This window comes from Lissotriton helveticus, chromosome 5_1 (assembly GCF_964261635.1).
Source record: "Lissotriton helveticus chromosome 5_1, aLisHel1.1, whole genome shotgun sequence".
Classification (NCBI taxonomy): domain Eukaryota; kingdom Metazoa; phylum Chordata; class Amphibia; order Caudata; family Salamandridae; genus Lissotriton; species Lissotriton helveticus.
In genome coordinates this window covers 210,500,245-210,518,163 of record NC_136065.1, presented here as the reverse complement: position 1 = coordinate 210,518,163, position 17,919 = coordinate 210,500,245, and the positions used below count along the sequence as shown (strand labels likewise).

General features: G+C 44.4%; 1 protein-coding gene across 10 annotated transcripts in view; it reads left to right on the top strand.

Annotated features, from left to right (window-relative positions):
- The window catches only part of EHMT1 (euchromatic histone lysine methyltransferase 1), a 984,283-nt gene that overhangs the window by 260,174 nt on the left and 706,190 nt on the right, over nucleotides 1-17,919 (top strand). The window contains exon 1 of one of the 10 annotated variants that reach the window (XM_078642012.1): nucleotides 8,850-8,958. The exons of the other annotated variants lie outside the window; for them this stretch is intronic. The gene's annotated coding sequence lies outside the window, so the exon portion shown is untranslated. Of the gene's footprint in view, nucleotides 1-8,849; nucleotides 8,959-17,919 lie in introns of those variants that run through there. 10 annotated transcript variants of the gene reach the window in all.

Below are 17,919 nucleotides of genomic sequence, written 5' to 3'. Positions count from 1 at the left end.
CAGGCAAGTGCTCCAAACCATTCAATTGCAATGCTGATCAACTTTGATGTCCTTCTCGTATGCATATTCCCTTGCCTTGTGGGTGGTTTTGAGACATGTCTGATAACAATAAGAAATACTAACCTACCAATGGCGTGCAAGGGAAAAGCTGATGTTCTTTGCTTCTGCAGAGTGACCTTGTAGACTGTTTGGGAAAGTTCTACTAGTCTGTGTCTTTTGTGTCTCCACAAGTAAAATGTGTTTAAATCTCCATGTCTGTCTCTTGGTTCACCATTGATTGAAAGGTGATCTCAAGAGCTACTGTAGGTCTTTTTTATTGCTTGTTAACCAGAGGATGAGTATCAGAAGCTACATTATTTTCTAGGGAATTCATAAGGCAAGTTTGTGTTATTTGTATCAAATTGTGAGCCACTTTTCTTAGTAAAATTAAAACTAATTGTGTGCCCTATTTGTTGTTAGTGATCAGTGTTAGCACATTTCTATATTTTTTCACAGATACCGGGATGAATAATATTGTTTCTGTAATGTCATTTAAATGAATTGCACTGTTGGGTTCTGGACCTCGGCTCAATTGCTAGACTAGAGAACAGTTTTTGTGGATGCCACAGTCTGTCACATTTGCTACATTTTAATAGCTGTTTAGTACTTCGCAGATGCAGCATGAGTAAAACTGTGGAAAAAAGCCTAGGGCTGAAAGAAATTGACGAAGGCTTGCAGCAGACATTTTAATCCAGTAGTCTGAGTTCCGTTCTTCGTGCTCTTTATACCTTCATATCTGTTTGCTTTTCATTGACTGGATCTCAAATTGTTTTTCCCATGCTTCCGGACCTGGACACCTCAGCCGATTTACCTATTCTCATGCACGGCACTTTGGGTAAAGAAACAAAAACCATAGTAAAGTGTCGTGTGGGGGAGAGCTGAACTATTGGACGCTCAGGAAGTGTTATGCGATTCATTATGCTTTTCTGCTTCCCCCACATAGGCGTTTCATGCTTTTTATCACTGTACCAAACGTCAGGTTGTATTATGTAATGTGTTCCCTATTGCTACAAGAGTTGGAACTTGAAATGTGGTGACACAAGCAGAGCTGTGCAGTTAGGGGCTTGTTCCATGACCTTAGTCCTTGCGGCTTACTGGTTTTGTGAGTTAACCAAGAGGGATCTTCAAGACTCTACCGAGCCTGCTTAGAACTAGGCATTGGTGTTAACAGAGTTTCGTTCCGTTCAAGGCAATCGTACAGCTTCGACCTGCAAGCGTCCATTTTGAGCATAAAGCCTCCGAATTCTCAGTGCATTGTTTTACAATAGAAATGTTGTCCCCGCTTCTTGCTCTGCCCATCCCGCCTCGTGCCCTAAATCGACTGTAGCTATTTGCATGTGTTAAAAAGCATTCCAGTAAGATAGGTGTTTTTAAAAAAAAGTCTAGGCGTTTTTATTAAGTGGTTAAGTATTTCGAATTTCTGCTTTTGAATCAGTTCCAGCTGTTTCTAGCTACTGATGTTCCTACAAGAAGAGTCACATTCGCTTGAACTCTTAAATAAGGTTTGTAGTCACAGTGAATGTCTAGCAGACATGCCAACCCTCCCGATTCAGGCGTGAGACTACCGATTTGAAGGCTAGTCTCCCGCCTCCCGATTCCTGCAAGCAAAAACCCGATTCCTCGGGGTTTGTTGACAGGGCTTAGTATTGTGTGAAGTGCTAATTTTTCCAGCAATAGTCAAAGTGGCCATGCAGAGGCTCTCGATGGGGTGAAAAAACAACAAAGGGTCATTAACAAGGCAATAGTCTTTTGAAGACCTGTGAAGTAGGGGGGGGCGTGTGTGTGCACAGGAAGCTGTTTTCGGCTGGGGTGTCACACAGGGGCGGGGGAGGGGGGAGGGGGGGACAACACTTGCATCACCCTCTCAGCCTGCCATTGCGCTCCATGCTTGTAAAAGGTAAGAAAAAAACCGTACATTTGTGTTTCAAATGTCCAATCCTGCAGCAGCACACTTCCAAAGCCCATACACGCCAGTAACCCGATTTGAAGCCCCATTCTCCCGATTTTTTTTAAAAAATCTCCCTCTTTGCTCTTCTGAAATGTTGGCATGTATGGTCTAGTGTCTGTGAAATGTAAATACGTCTTTTAATTTTTGTTGGGCCTATTCCAATTGAACTTGGTGTCTCAAGCTACCACCAGAGCTTGCACAGTAGTATTGCTAAAAACCTATTTTTACCAAAAGATATGAGCGCGTTTGTGTGACTTTCATCGTTTGGAAACCTTTAAAAAAGTCCTACTTGAAGTGAAAAGGCTGCAACCACCCCTCTAACATCTGATCTTATTTTTTCTGGCTGGCTACATCATCATTAACCTGTGTGCAGATGTCAGTCTTTTATAAACAGTACCGTGTAATTAACTGAAAGACCTTCCTTGTGGGCGAGTGCTCTCCACGATTGCAGTAGAAATGCAGCTTGGTTTAACCAGGCTTCTCCAGGCAGGATCGCTCGTGGTCTCGGTGCTATGGCGCCTTGAGTGTCGATAGCTCCACTTTGGAGCCTGCATTGAAAGCCCAGCTGCCTCTAGAGCTCCTCCAATCGGAGCTCTCGGAGCCGGCTTGTTGTTGTGTGAAATGGCTGCAGCTTGGTGAGAGCAGGGAACGGTCTCCAGTGAGCATGCTCACTCAGTAGAGGGAGCTTTTGTCACATGAGCAGAGCTACTGAATCTCTATTGACGGCTCTGGAATATTCAACTCTTGGAAGCTTCCTCAAGAGGAAACGACAGCTGCATGTCAGGCAGGTACAGTAGCTCCTTGAGTCCACAGCGCCACATTCCATCTGTCATTAACTGATGTTTTTCAGCTTCTGACAAAAGGCTGTTGCCAGGTAAGGACATGGAAAAGGAACAAAAGCAAAATATGACTCAAGCCTTACGACTAAAGCAGTAGAAGACGATATTTGTTTGCCAGTGTTTTAGAAGCGCCTCTACTTGGCTGGGTCAGCTCTGGTAGGGTGGACTACTGTTCTTTTCGGGCAGTTTAAGCTATGTTACTTTTATGGAAATGCTCTTGCTCAGCACAGGTGTCCTTTACCGTGCCTCTTTCAAAGTGGGTTGGAAAATATCTCTTTTTAGTCTTTTTGCCAAAAAAAGTTAAGGGGATAGTGGCTTTGTCAAGATTAATTCTGTTGAATATCTTTTCGGTGGACAACCCAAACATTAGAAAATACACTGTTTTGGTCACTCAGCAATGTGGCTGTGTCAAAGTTGAATTCAACCCTTGTTTAAGTCAGTGGTGGGTAACTAATATACAATAAAGTCTCAAAGAAGTAGTTACTATCCCCAAAATACAGGGCAAATTGAACCTCTGCGATTTATGTACGATTTTGTGTTCCTTATTTCAACAACCAGTTATCAGTTGTGCTATGACCTATACTCATGCACAGTTGTTTATGACTGCTGTTAACTGCTGATACATTTCAAGATTGAATTGTCCATTGTGATTACAAATTAAGAGTGAGAAGGTAAACCCTGCGTTTGCCAGTTGGTTCTGCATGGAAGATGCCGCTCCTGGTTGCTCATTCGCTCTGCCTTTGTTGGTTCTTCATATTGAATTATTAGAAGTGGGGGGTGGAAATCGGGCATCAGTGATGCAGTCAATACATGCTAGGAAAGACTTGCAGAGTGAAGCAGCTTGAAGACACTCTTTACACATGAAGGACATTTCTCAACCAAATGGGCTCTTTCAGTAGAGAAATCAAAGAAATCACCCTTCTTCACTGCTGTAGTTCTAAGATATTTTCTTCTAAAAAAAAAAATTCAGTCTGGTGGAGACTGAAGAACACAAACTGGTCGTAAGTAATGCAGTTATTGGCATGCTGGGCCTGTCCTGAGATTCTGTCAAGCTCAACTTAAAACAAATCTTGAGACCCAAAGAAAAAGAGTAAGAATCCAAATGAACCACGTGGCATCATCTCTCCTAAGTGCTCCCTTCTTGTGTAAGGCTGTGGGTGGAATTGCAGATTCAGATGTGCAAGTGCTTTCCCTCTGCTTTTGTCCTTGTATGTATAAATCCAAGGCGTTGTTAATTGTTCTGTTGTATACATTGTATTTCTGTCATGTTGCTGTAGTTATGAAAATCAGTTTTAGAAAGGTATTCACTTTTGATTTCGTAGATTATTCAGTGGCTGACTGCATGTAAACTTTGTTGCACATTCTTGCGGGTTTGCATTTACATAATGCGTTCTTGAGATGTTTGATTTTCATAACGGCAATATGATGCTGCCTCTTGTTTTGTTGTGGGTCTAGCAGTGTTTGTCTAATACTTCCAGCATGTCATGAAATCTGCTGGATTGATGTTCTCTAGTAAGCACACTGTGTGAAATCTCTCTTTTGCTGTCGGGGAAAATGGCAGGTCGGTGTTTGCCTGTAACAATGCAGTTATGAAATGGCTGACTGATGAAGCCGAGCACGTTCAGGAGCAGCCTGTAGGGGGAGGTGATCAGAGAAAGATGATCTAATCCAGCAGGTTTGCTGGGAGAGCCGGCAAGGGAAGGCCACGCAGATAACACCTCGCAGAGGCCTACAGGAACCAGTGGACCTGGAACCAGGGCACTTGCACTGAAGGCAGTTTGAAGAAGGCCTTTGGCAGACTTCCCTTAGGGAAAGAAACTATAATCGTATGCTATTTTCCAAGCTCGCTGCTTCTTCTTGCAGCAGAGCTAACCCATGATGCGCGTCTTTTCTCTTTTGTCCATAGATTTCTAGACAGTCTTTGAATTTGAGATGGTGATGAGAGACAACTACTTACAACCCTGTTAACAAGTAAAGGCAACTGAATGTCTATGCATTGTTATTTCAGTTCTTTTTTCAGTAATTAAACAAAACTAAACCTGTTTTGTCATTTCCTATTGAATCAGTAACGAGTCGCCAGCATGCATGGGCTTCTGCGATAGCTGCCGGACCACGTTTGTGGTATTCGGTTTAAGCTGCTTTGTTGAAAGATTAATGTTCTTGCATCAGCCTGCACACGTGTCCACAGCTTCGCACTTTTCAGTGCCCTCACTTTCGGTTTTCTTAGAGCCACTGGTCATCTGCTAGAACCAAAGTAATTGGCATTGAAGCTAGCATACTCCGAGTTTATTTCCTGTGTAAATATTGAAGACAATTTCTCAGTCGTCTATAAAGATTTTCATTCCTATCAGGTGACTGTTAAATGTAGAGCTTCCACCCTGAATATCTGCTCTGTGGTGGTAATTTGCATTCCCTTGTGACCTGCTTCCTAGTTGCTTTCCTTTTTTGAACTTCAAGAATAGGTTTTTATCGAGGCTATTTTAAGAACTCCGATTGAGATGGAGAATTTCTTTGAATAGTGTAGAGTGAAGAGGAGAGGTTTTATTTTCCCATTCCTAAGGTTTTTGTGATCTCTCTCTAGATAGGGTCCTCATTTTAAAGTGCTTTGTAATCATATTGCTTTAAAGTGCCTGCTTAAAAAAAAATCGGCACAGCTTTAGATTTTGTATTTTAATCATAACGTAGATACATTGGTGCAGTTTGTGTTATGTGATTCCAGCGGCCATATTTGGCATGCGGACCTCCCAGATAATAGGTAATTATAGAAGGTGCTAGGAAATATCTTCAGCCATGGATTTCCTGCCTCTATAATGCTATGAGCCTATTGAAGTCTGTTGTGGACTGCTGCAGAGACATTTGCTGCCCCACCCCTGTTGTCCAGGAAACTTTCAATAATAATTCTTGTTGATGACTTGCAAAAGGGCTCTATTTCTGACAACCTAAAGAAAATTGTTCGAATTAGTCAACGAAGCTCTGATCTTGTCAGGGAAAACTGATGTGTACTGGCTGGCTTTTAGTTTCGACTGGAAAAACTTGCAGTGGAATGTATTTTATTAATGACTTCGACTATTTGCAAGAGGAGAGTTTTAAAGAAATCAACCTCAATCAAAAAACCTATACTCCATTATCAGCACCAGGGCCGGTCCTAGGATATGTGGGGCCCCGGGCAGAAAAGGAACATGTGAGGCCCCTAAGCAGAGACCACGCGGAATCGGATCGGGCCGGCTAAAGAAAGCTTTTTTTTTATAATTAAAATTAAACCAAACTGCACACCCTCGACTGGGTTTTGTCAATGGTTGTTAGCTGTTTAAGCTAAATGAGCAACTATAATAAATTATTTTCCTTTCACCTTGTTGCGAACTGGAATGCAGGACCATTGCTCTTTGTGCTCTGCAGAGAGGCCATATTTTGAATGATCATGTAATCTGAACATCTTTTTGACCCACAGACAGGCATAATGTGAAAGTTGTACTGCCAGCAGTCTCAACTCCAAAGTGCTCAATTTTAGCCTGTTATAAACACCTGGAGGCGACAGTACAAAGGGTGCATCATCCAAGAGTAATATGCTGTGAAATGAAATACAGAAACACACATGCTGGAAATAGCTAGCACTCTTGAGGAAAGTAAGATTAATTAATGCATGTGAAATATAAACAGGAACAAAATCACTGCATTGTTTTACCCTAACATCAGGACCACTGGAATTATGTGGCAGGGTGAGTAAATTATGCGGCATGAAAATGCAAATTATGCGGCATAATCCCGCACATTTTGAAATAGTATTACTTCATTTTTTTGCCATTTTTAAACTTGGTAACACTGTTTGGGAACCGGTTGCACCCCATTAGTACCAATTTTACACCCAAATTTAGCCGTGAGAAATAGGAAGTTGACTATTCCAGTTTTTCAAAGGGCCTTCCCACATGCGCAAGACGTGTTGCTGCGTTTTTAGTAACTTTTGAACTGTTTGAGATAGAAAGCAATTTTGTTGTTAAAATGTGTAGATTATGCAGCAGATGATGGATTATGTGGCAAATGCGGCAAATGCATAATTGTGAAGAAATCGCTGCACAATCGCATTATTCAAGTGGCCCTGCCTAACATGCTACAGAAAAGGGGGTGGTGATGAACAGAGTGTCTGAATTAAGCAGACCACTCTTACCCAGTCCAAAGATCAGGGCTTGATCCATCACCCTTATTTATCTCACTGCCCCATCCCAGCTCAGAACCTGGCTATATGCAAATTAGTCTGTCCCTGGCCCAGTGCATCATGGGAACAGGGCAGACCAAACTACCAAGCCAATTCTTCACCAGAAAGGAGACAAGCTACCGGGGACCGGTTTCTGGCATTTCAGCCTCTTCGGCCCGGCTTGCTTGAATCCTGATGGAGCAGTGAGAAAGGGACTCATGTCTGAGTATACCCTGCCACACCTATAGTGGCCAAAAATGATACAGAAAAGGGGGTGGTGATGAACAGAGTGTCTGAATTAAGCAGACCACTCTTACCCAGCCTAACATGCAGCATCAGACTGGGAAAGAAAATAGGCCCCAGTACCAAAATAAAAGGGGCCCCCATTAGTGAGTTAGTTAGCTAGAAAAGTGTCTCATGTTTGCAAACTAGGGCAGTTTTAAACTTGTAAAGCCCTGTTGTGGCTTAAAAACATGTTAGCTATATAAATCTGTATTTAGCATAGTGCGCCGCCCAACTGTTATTTTGCGGCTTCTGTCATTGCCTCCAGATAAATATTACAACAAGTAAAATGACGCCTATAACATGCCAGTACTATTGGCTTTGTCAGTGATTATCAGTTGCATACGATAAATAAGCAACATCTATGGCTTCCTTGTATATAATATCGAAAATGCTCCAGTTCTGACACGATGAGACTGTGAAAGAACTATAACGAGTGTTGTTGAAGTTGCATTAAAGGCAGCAGAGAGTTGTGCTGCTGCAGAGTTAAGATTTGTGTTTTCACTCTCATGGTGACTGCAAAAATGGAGAGCAGCCCGTCTCACCTGCTTTTCTGAACTTTCATTTGGTTTGCAGACACTAGATTAATGTTTTTGCAGGAAAAGTTAAGGCCCCTTTTCAAAGTCCATATTAATTTAATACCAGGTCTAAGAGTCGAGTAACCCAGCAGACTTTAAACTCTGCTCCATCCACTTTTGCATGCTGATACTGCTCCTCTGCATGCACCTCTTGTCTCTTTGCTATACTCACACCTATCTGACCCCCCCCCTTTATTCTGTTTATCTTACCCCTGTAATACACTCCCTGCTCCCTTTCCACTTGTCCTAGTGAGGAGTTTCCATTGTGATGCGCCGCCATTCTTTTGCTCTGCGCCCAGCAGGATATTCTGCCTTTCATTCATACATGGGCTGGGCGCACTTGCCAGGCAAGGGAACTTCAATTAACTTTTTAATCACTGTCATCGACATGCAGATGCAGCCATTAGTCCCACAGAGACAGGACTTCAGGGGAGAGTGATAAAAAAAGAAGAAATGTAATCTCTTAGGGGGCCCCCTGGGCCTCGGATCTCTGGAGTCTTTAAAGGCGCGAGGCCCCAAGGCTGCCAGCAGGCGCGGGGGGGCCTGGGCAGTTGCACATGCTGCCCATGCCTAGCGCCGGCCCTGATCAGCACAGCCCGTCACCCTGTAAACTAAAGATGGTTCATTTATTGTAGACGTAGACTGCGTAGCAGCAGCCTTGGGGGAAGTCTGTGGATTATGTCTTGTATTAAAGAATGCTTTGCAGTCCCTGAAAGATCGGATGTGTTCAGAGCTTGAAAAGCCTCACCCTGTTCTTCCTGAAATGGTGTCTAGGAGTAAAGAAGACTATCCTTACTGGCCGCGTTGAACCTTGGTGGGGACTCTTGCCAAGTTGAGGACGCCTTGTCCTCCGCATGCTCGTTGGATGTGGGCATGCGAGACGCTGGGGGAAGCCGAGAAGCGAGCGGGACTCTTATTGTGAAGCAGCGTGTGCCTGGCTCTTGGCTTTTGTTGGGGCTTCTGTTGCCGCAGACATTTTCCTACTGGGAGGGTAAAGGATTCCTCTGCCAATCATGGGACGACTCTCTCGGGCCTGAGCAAGAAGGGAGGTTTGCGTGGACAATTTAGGGGGACAAAATGGAGGTACAGATAAGTGCATAAGGTTACTTCAAGCTGCCAGCTGTGGCGCGACTGTGCTGGCTTTCCTTGCTGGGAGAGGTTAGCAGATGTCTGGGCTCAAAACCTTGAGTGTTTGTCTGCATGTGCTTCTCCGTCTGTAGTCTTAACTGATCTCTTTTCCGGCTGGATTCTCGTGACATGAGCGCATAGGAGTTTTCAGTGCATAGGATTTTACTCTTTTTTTTATTTGCCAACCGGCCCTGAAATTACTTTTGTAAATGTATCACTATAACCGTTCTCATTTGCTGTATTTTCTTTGTCGTCAGGCCTTAAGACACGATGGTGCATGTTCTCTTTAGCGTTATGATCCAGTTAAAAAGAGGTCTAGAGGCAGGCTGCGCTGGCAGATCCTAAAAACTAAACGAGACTCAAGGTCCATTTTGGTAATGTCGTGAGGATGTTATGGTCCAAGTTTTTTTCACCACTTGATTCGTACCTGTTCAGTTGGTCAACCTCATGGTTCCAGATTGTTATATTCAGTTATTGTTACAGTAATTTGTGAGGTTGCTAGATATTGAAACAGACGATGAGTTTATTTGGTGCAGAATTAGATGGTCTTGTTTTTAGCCTTGACTTTATAGAAGTAAATTATCATGCTGTGGTGCGCGACCACCAGCACACATTAGTATACCTCTAGCTTTTGGAGTGCCCTTTTTGTCACCTAAAGTCTTGGTACTGGTGCTAATAAACTGTTTTCCTAACTCCCATTAAATGGTCAGAAGGTTGCAACATTAATGATGCTTCCTGCTTGTCAATGGGCACAGGAGTTGTAAGTTTCATAATTTAGCAGTTCTCGAAAGCTTTTTATGGGGTGAGCAGACGTGATGAAATTGGGCCAAAACTGTCTGTACCTTGATTGTTGCTATGAAGGGCAGTTAGAAGGCACAGCCCCAGAGTTGACTTTTTCATCAAGCTCATTATTTGGAAAACAATGACCTGTCTCTGGTTTTAAAGCTTTGCTTTGGGTGTAAAATCAGGTTGATTTAATGTTAAGCTGGTTGCGGATTGTATTTATAACATTTCACCAGCTGCCAGTTTACTTACTGTTGCACAGTTGTAGACCACAGCGCCATTGAGTTGGCTATAGAATTTAAAAAGGCTATTGTTTTTGCCAATTAATGTATGTTCCATTGCTGGCAAGGCTGCAGTTAATACGTATCCGATCTTAGATCTTCTTAGATGCACAATGGTTGTCATTTGTCAAATTAGATGGATATCATTTTTTTCCCGTGAAATTGTAATAGTTTATCTATTTTTTTTTGGGCAGAGTATCAATTTTGCTTTGCCCAACATGGGTATCATACGATATAAAACTTGAGTAGGGCAAAGCCAAATCTCCCCAAAAAAACTGTCCAATTTAAAACATTCTTCTAGTGGTTAAAGTTCAGATCCTCTTAATTAAAATTTTAGGTGATGTTTCATCCTCTGCAGATGTGTAATGCTTCACAGAATATCATTTTGTTGTTTCCACAACAGATCAAGCTCAAGATTCCTTCTTGCACTTAAAGTGCTTGATCGTCATGGCTCTGTTACATAGCTGAGCAGGACACTTTTGTGCAAGTGTACCCTGAGTTTTATGGAAACCGAAGACTTAATGTTGTAGCTATTTACAACTATTGTGAAAAAGTGGTTTTAGTGGAGCTGTAGCCAGAACTGACAGGAGGTGTAGGGAGGCTGAAAGAGGTCCAACGTTCTTCTTAACCTAATTGATGAGTTAGGGTGTAGTGGTGATTTCTATAGCAGGGAGGGTTTTTGCACTTTACAGAATTCAATCAAATTTGAGAATTACTTTGAGAGTGTGGTGAGATTGGCATTTCAGAATGCTGCTTGATTGAGCCCCGCGTGTTGCACTGTGGGCTGGAGGATCCTGTGATTGAGGGCTGCATAATTGCTTAACTTTGCTTCATTGTTGGGGGGAATATGTTTCGGAAGATTACATTTTTGTGTGTTTGGCAATGTGTGGCAATATAGGGTCTTGAATTAGGAGGCTTCTCTCATTGTGTAGACTTACTATGTTTGGAATACTGCATTGTCTTTGTATTATGAGAAAAATGACGTAGATTACTGTGTTTAAAGTTTTGAGCAATAGACTGCTCAGAAAATTGCTACTTTTGCTTTCTAAATGACATGCTATGAATATAGATAGGGTCTGAAACATGAAGTTTCAGAGGGATACTTTTAAGTGTAGATCCTTACCACGTCATCTCCCGAAGGCACCAGACTGGATCTGGAAAGCTAAAATAGCTTTCCTGCACCAATCAGTGGCACCTTGGCTGTGATGCAACAGTACAGAACCTTACAAGGCATGAACCTCTGCACGAACTTCATTTACTTTTTGTTTTCCCCTCGCCTTTCAACATGGTTCCGGGGCTGCTGCCCCTGGACATTTTGTAACAGGATTGCACAGTGTTTTGCCAGGCTGCGTTCACTGAAATTTTCAGTGTTTTTGACCTGTTAATCCTACCACAATCAAATGTCCCTCTTGGGCCCATGCAGCGTCTTTCTGTGATGCCTGGGGCACAAATTGTTATGTTATGGGAACTTATATAGCGCAACAATTACCCGGAGGTGTCATGGCGCTGGTTATTATCCCTAAGTGAAGAGACGGTGAACTGCTGTTACAGGTCAAAAAGCCAGGTCTTAAGACTCTTCCTAAACGTCAGGACGTCTTTGCTATTTCTCAGGTGGAATGGAAGGTCATTCTAAGCTTTGGTGGCCTGCACTACAAAGCTTCTTCCGCCCCAGGAGGTTTTTCTTATAAGTGGTAGAGTAACCAGCTTGGCTTCTGTGGAGTCCAGGGTCCTTTTAGGCCAGTACCATTGAAGGTTCTTTTTCGCAAACTCGGGGCCTATGCATTGAACACTATACACAAGGCTTTAAAGCACACCCGTTTCCTGACTGGCAACCAGTGAAGTTGACTGATTTCCTTGGAGATGGACGCAAATTTGGGTGTGCCTGACAGCAGCCTTGCTGCTGAGTTTTGCAGCATTTGGAGTCTGTTCATAAAGCGTTCCTGTAGCGTCGGATAAAGGCCATTACAATAATCGATCCTAGACAGGACAAGCACTGTGACCACTGTTCACTGGCTGTCAGCAGGCAAAAAGGGAAGAATTTTTTTGATCATCCTACGTACATGGAACGTGGCAGATGAAATTGAATTGATCTGATCTCCAAAATTGAGCTTGTCATCCATCATGCTGCCTACGTTTTTTACCTTCCCTGAAGATGTGGGAAGAGTGCTAAGTGTGTTTGGCCACAGATTAGGGGTCCAAGAATTGGCATCATTCCCGAAAAGGATAACCTCCGACTTGCCTTAATTTAATTTAAGGCAATTTTGTGTCGTCCACCTCCCCACAGCTTCCATACAGTTGTGGAACTGATTATCTAATGCAGTACCCTGGCCTGGCTGCAGTGACTCGACAATCTGTGTGTCATCAGCATTGGATGTCAGTTTAAATTCAAAGGAGCTAATCGGTGAGGCAAGTGATGAGACGTACACATTAAAAAGTAGGGGGCTGAGCGAAGACCCCTGAGGCACTCTGCAGGGCAGGGTAAAAGGTTTGGAGTAAAATTTATCCAACGCAACTATTTGTGAACGCCCCGATAAGAATCATTTTAGGAGCATCCAAGCTATACCTTGAACCCTGCAAGCCAGCAAACGGTCCATCAGTAGGTCATGATGGACCGTATCAAAGGTTGCCGATAGGTCGAGCAAAACTAGGGCAGCCTTACCTCCCATATCCAGAGCTTCCCTAATCTCTTCTGTCGATTTTATTAATGTTGACTCTGACAAAAATGACCCAAGGTCTTGCAAGAAGTGTCGCCTAATGCATGCTAAGGCCTTTAAGAAGCGTGAGGCATAACTCTTAATAGTTTAGGCCTATTTTTTATAGTTCAGATCCATGACAGGTTCTGCTCCAGTTCATCTTCGAACAGCAATCCTCAAAGTGAGCTGCGTATAAGGACAAAAACCAGTCCTCCTGAAAGAACGCAAGAAGCACCACAAGAGAGCTCTTGGGCTTTGCAGTGTCACTCCTGCTCATAAATAATAAATAAATAATCCACATTTGTAAAGCACACAATCACCCGTAAGGATCTCTAGGCGCTGGGGGCCGTCGGGAAGATTAAGCAAGCTATTGCCCAGAGTCACATGGTGCTGGGCTAATCTGCCGCCGGGGATCGAACCGTGATCCCCAGATTCCAGCGTCAGTCGCCCTGGCCGCGGCGCCACACCTCTCCCCAATTGGGTTAAGACTTTCTGTTTTATCTGTTCCCTTACTCCAACTCTGAAGTCTTCCTCCTAGTCCGTTTTGGTTGAGGTGTAGCCAGTGCAAGAGTATGTGCTGGCTGTGAAACCATCATTGCTACTTTTGGAGTTTTCAGCTATTTGCTCTGACCTTGCACACATTGCAACTTTCACTAGGCTATCCTTCACCCGTTCTCCTTCTGCTTAGCCTGAAGGTTGTAAGAAAACACCCTGTCTGAGCTTCTGCAAGAATCTCCATTCTCCGGTGCCTGTCAATAACCCCTGTTCAAACTCCTGATGCTGTTTGAGCACTATCTGGGATACTGACTGTCAGCAGTGACAGTGACCAAATGTCCAAAGAAATGCCATCTTGATTTAGATCAGAGCAGTTGTTCACTCACAGGCCCTGGCGGCTGGAGGCTTCGCGCCCTGCGTACTGCCGAAGGAGTTTACTTGCGGATGGACCTTTAAATTGTTTCAGAATTGTTGCAGTCTGCTTTGAGGAAAACGATAGAGTTACCCCTGAACAGCTTTTTGAACTATTTCGCACTGAGGCTCCTGATACCTTGAATGGCCCCTGGACCCGACGTGAGATCGGTGCCATTATAACTCTGTGAATCATGGATCTTATTGAACCGTCAGGCATTCCCCCTGACCCTGCAAAAAGAATGCCAGTGATTATCTGTAATTTTCAGTTGTGTCTGTGTGTCCCACACCGTTTATTCATCTCCGCCCTGATGAAGGTGTTGCCCTGTCCTGGGCCATACACCGAAACGTGCGTAGGCGTTTAAACTTTTCCCGTGTTTCTGGACTTCGTTCCCACTTACCATCCGGATGATACACGAGAACCTTCCATCTTAAACTTCAGTTGGCAGTTCTACCACCTCGATTGATGTGTGATGTTTTAGGAAATCTTTGTTTAGAAAATGAATGTATGTCATTATGAGTGAATGTAAGGATGACTGGTGATTATGAGTGTGATGTGTGGGACATTGTATATTACTCTTGATGATTCTTATGTATTTATTTCTGTATTGCTGAAGTTTGATTTATTATATCTGACAATAATAATAAAAGAAAAATAATTTTGCTAAATTTACTGTATGGTTGAATTGTTTATAAATATGAAATGGATCCAGTCCTTCCTGACAGGGAGAGGCTTTCAGGTTTGCCAGGGAGACTGCTATTCTAGGGAGATCGGTTTGGGCCAGGGCGTGCCTCAGGGCTCGTCCCTGAGCCCAACCCTATTTAATCTCTATGTCTCCCCGTTGGCGCCGATAGCTGAGAGCCATGGTCTGCACATAGTGTCCTATGCCGATGACACGCTGTTGGTCATCTCCCTTTCGCGCGCGCCCGGTCTTGCGGTGGACAGATTCAGGACCTGCATGCAGGAACTGGCTACCTGGATGTCCACCAACTGTCTTAAGTTAAATGGCAGCAAGACCGAGGTGCTCGTGGTGGGGGGGGGAGCCCATCTGTTTGGTCATCGGCATGGTGGCCCTCTTGTTTAGGGGAGGTCCCAATACCATCTCAGGAAGCCAGGAACCTCGGAGTGTGGCTTGACGCAGACCTGTCATTTGGATCTCAGATAGGCCGAGTGGTGGGGGTCTGCTTCGGCGTCCTAAAAAGACTGCGGAAGGTATTAGATCTTCTTCCCACGTCAGCCCGTAGGACGCTGGTGCACGCCCTCGTCACATCGCGCCTGGACTACGGCAACTTGCTGTATCTGGGAGCCACTAGTAAGGTGATTAACCGCCTCCAGGTGCTGCAGAATGCAGCGGCTCGCCTGATTCTGAAATTTCCCAAGAGATCAGCATCTAAGGCAGCCCTTGAGGCCCTTCATTGGCTCCCTGTAAGGAGCAGGGTCGAGTTTAAGGCCCTTTGCACATGCCACCGCATTCTAGGTGGTAAGGCCCCAGCTCCGCTACAGAGTTTGATCACCCGGTACGCGCCTGTGTGCGCTCTGCGATCCGCCTGTGGAGGGCTACTGAAGGTCCCCAGAATAAGAAAGGCACGCATGGGAGGGAGATCTTTTAGATACCTAGAGGTCTCGCCCACCCTCCAAAACTTTATAGCAAGGATTGGGGGGAGCAGGAGGGTCATGGCTGCGTGCAGGGAGCGGGGATTATGAGATGATTTCAGGAATACTTTTTCTATAGCTTATGAACCGCACTAAATATGAGACTTAGAAAACCGCAAATGCATCAAACAAAAACTGATATTATCCCAAACAAACTACTCCCCATAATTTGGGTGTTATGAGCCTCTCACACTCTTTACCCAATAGAACTACAACTCCTGCACTAATGATGACTGCAGTCCTGAGTAGCAGGCTATCTCCTCTGCATCTTTTACCTCTTCCCCACCATGACTGATCATCACCTCGGTTCTAATGCTTGAAAGGAAAATAAGCTCTGATGCCCCATTTTTAAGGTAGACAGTCATAACCGTGATGTAGTGTGCCCTTCAAATCACTGGGCTCCAATCCTTCTGCATCTGCTTCCTTAATGATAACCAGCATTGGCCACTTACATACTTTTATTTATTAATTTTATTTTGAAAGTTTTATATAGCGCAAACCAGATCTTTGCAGATATCAGAGCGCTTCACAGAGCATACATAACAGGCCATTAGATATGGCGTACTTGTGGGTAATATGTGGGGTGGGGTAAGCATAGGAGGAAGCATAGTAAAACAGTTACATCAATAATGCAAGTGGTACAAATAGGTGAAGGCATATACCGCCAGGTAAGTCAACAACACAAATAATACAAACAATCAAAGTGATCGAACAGATAATACTGATCGGTGCAGCGACTTTAAAAACCGCCGTCAATAGCTCAGGTGTATTTGGCCATGAGTATAGCTTTTACTTCTTTCTTAAAGAGTGTGATGGATGATATGAGCCTGGTTTCAGGAGGGAGTGAGTTCCAGATCCTGCGTGCCATTCCTGAGAAGGAGCGTTTATAAGTTTTTTCCTTCCGGAATCTTCGAGGTTTTAGCAGAAGATTGTTTGTGCCTCTAGTGTTTCTAGAGCCGCCAGAGATAGTCAGCTTCTGGGTGAGGTATCCGGGTGAACTCAGGTGAACAGCCTTGTGTGTCATGCAGGCGATTTTCAAATGTATTCTGGCTTCAAAAGGCAGCCAGTTCAGGGATTTCAAGTCAGGGGAGAGATGCGAGTGTTTTTTTGACCCAGTGATGAGTCTCGCTGCAGCGTTTAGAGAAGCTCTTGGCAGCAGTACCAGCTTCACTAATTAATGTCCCTTTAAAAAAAAAAAAAAAAAGCAAATATTGTCCCCTTCTTTGGGGTATCTCTCTTAAGAAACTATCTCTGGCATTTGTAAACATAACAAGCATTTGCAATGCAATAGGTCTCGTATTTGCGAGGTTTTGAGAGCTACTGGCATTCTAAATGACAATGCCTTTAATTTATGTGTTTTGACAACCTGCAAGCGGTGCATAAAACATGCCCTTTCTACTTGTAGTCCTTGTTGACTTAATAGCACCAAGAGATTTTGTTTTGGTAGTGTTTGTTAACGCTATACGAATGTTCATTTAAAAATAATTGCATTAATAATGATTATAATTATTAATATGAAGGAGGCTCTTCCTGTACTGAGACTAATGGAAGCTTGTCTGCTACGGTTTGTGCTGTATCCTGGTGTGTGAGAGAAACAAGCAGTGCTGCTGTCAGTGCTGGAATATTCGATGTGAGGGAAGCTTGCACAGCTGCTGCCTGTGTTGTAACTGTTCTCTATGCAGGGGATGGTGTTGGGGTGGGGGGAGTGTGTGTGTGTGTGTGTGTGTGTGCGCGCGCACCCTGCTGCTGCCTGTGCTGCACCGGTTATGCAAGGGATGCTTGCACTGATGCTGCCTGTGCTATATCTGTGCATGTGTGTGTGTGTGTGAGTGTGAGAGAAGAAACAAGTAGAACTTCTGTCTGAGCTTTACATGTTTTATGTGTGAGGGAAGCTTGCACTGCTGCTGCCTGTGCTGTACCTGTTCCATGTGTGAGGGAAGCTTGCACTGCTGCTGCTTATGCTGTATCTGCTCCGTGTGTGAGGGAAGCTTGCACTGCTGCAGCCTGTGCTGTACCCGCACTGTGTGTGAGGGAAGCTTGCACTGCTCCTCCCTGTGCTGTACCTGCTGTGTGTGTGAGGGAAGCTTGCACTGCTCCTCCCTGTGCTGTACCTGCTCTGTGTGTGAGGGAAGCTTGCACTGCTCCTCCCTGTGCTGTACCTGTTCCGTGTGTGAGGGAAGTTTGCACTGCTCCTCCCTGTGCTGTACCTGTTCTGTGTGTGAGGGAAGCTTGCACTGATGCTGCCTGTGCTGTACCTGTTCTATGAGCGAGGGAAGCTTGCACTGCTGCTGCCTGTGCTGTACCTGCTGCGTGTGTGAGGGAAGCTTGCACTGCTCCTGCCTGTGCTGTACCTGTTCCGTGTGTGAGGGAAGCTTGCACTGCTGCTGGTGCTGTACCTGCTCCGTGTGTGAGAGAAGCTTGCACTGCTGCTGCCTGTGCTGTGCCTGCTCTGTGTGTGAGGGAAGCTTGCACTGCTGCTGCCTGTGCTGTGCCTGCTCTGTGTGTGATTGAAGCTTGCACTGCTGCTGCCTGTGCTGTACGTGTTCTATGTGTGATGGAAGCTTGCACTGCTGCTGCCTGAGATGTGCCTGCTCCGTGT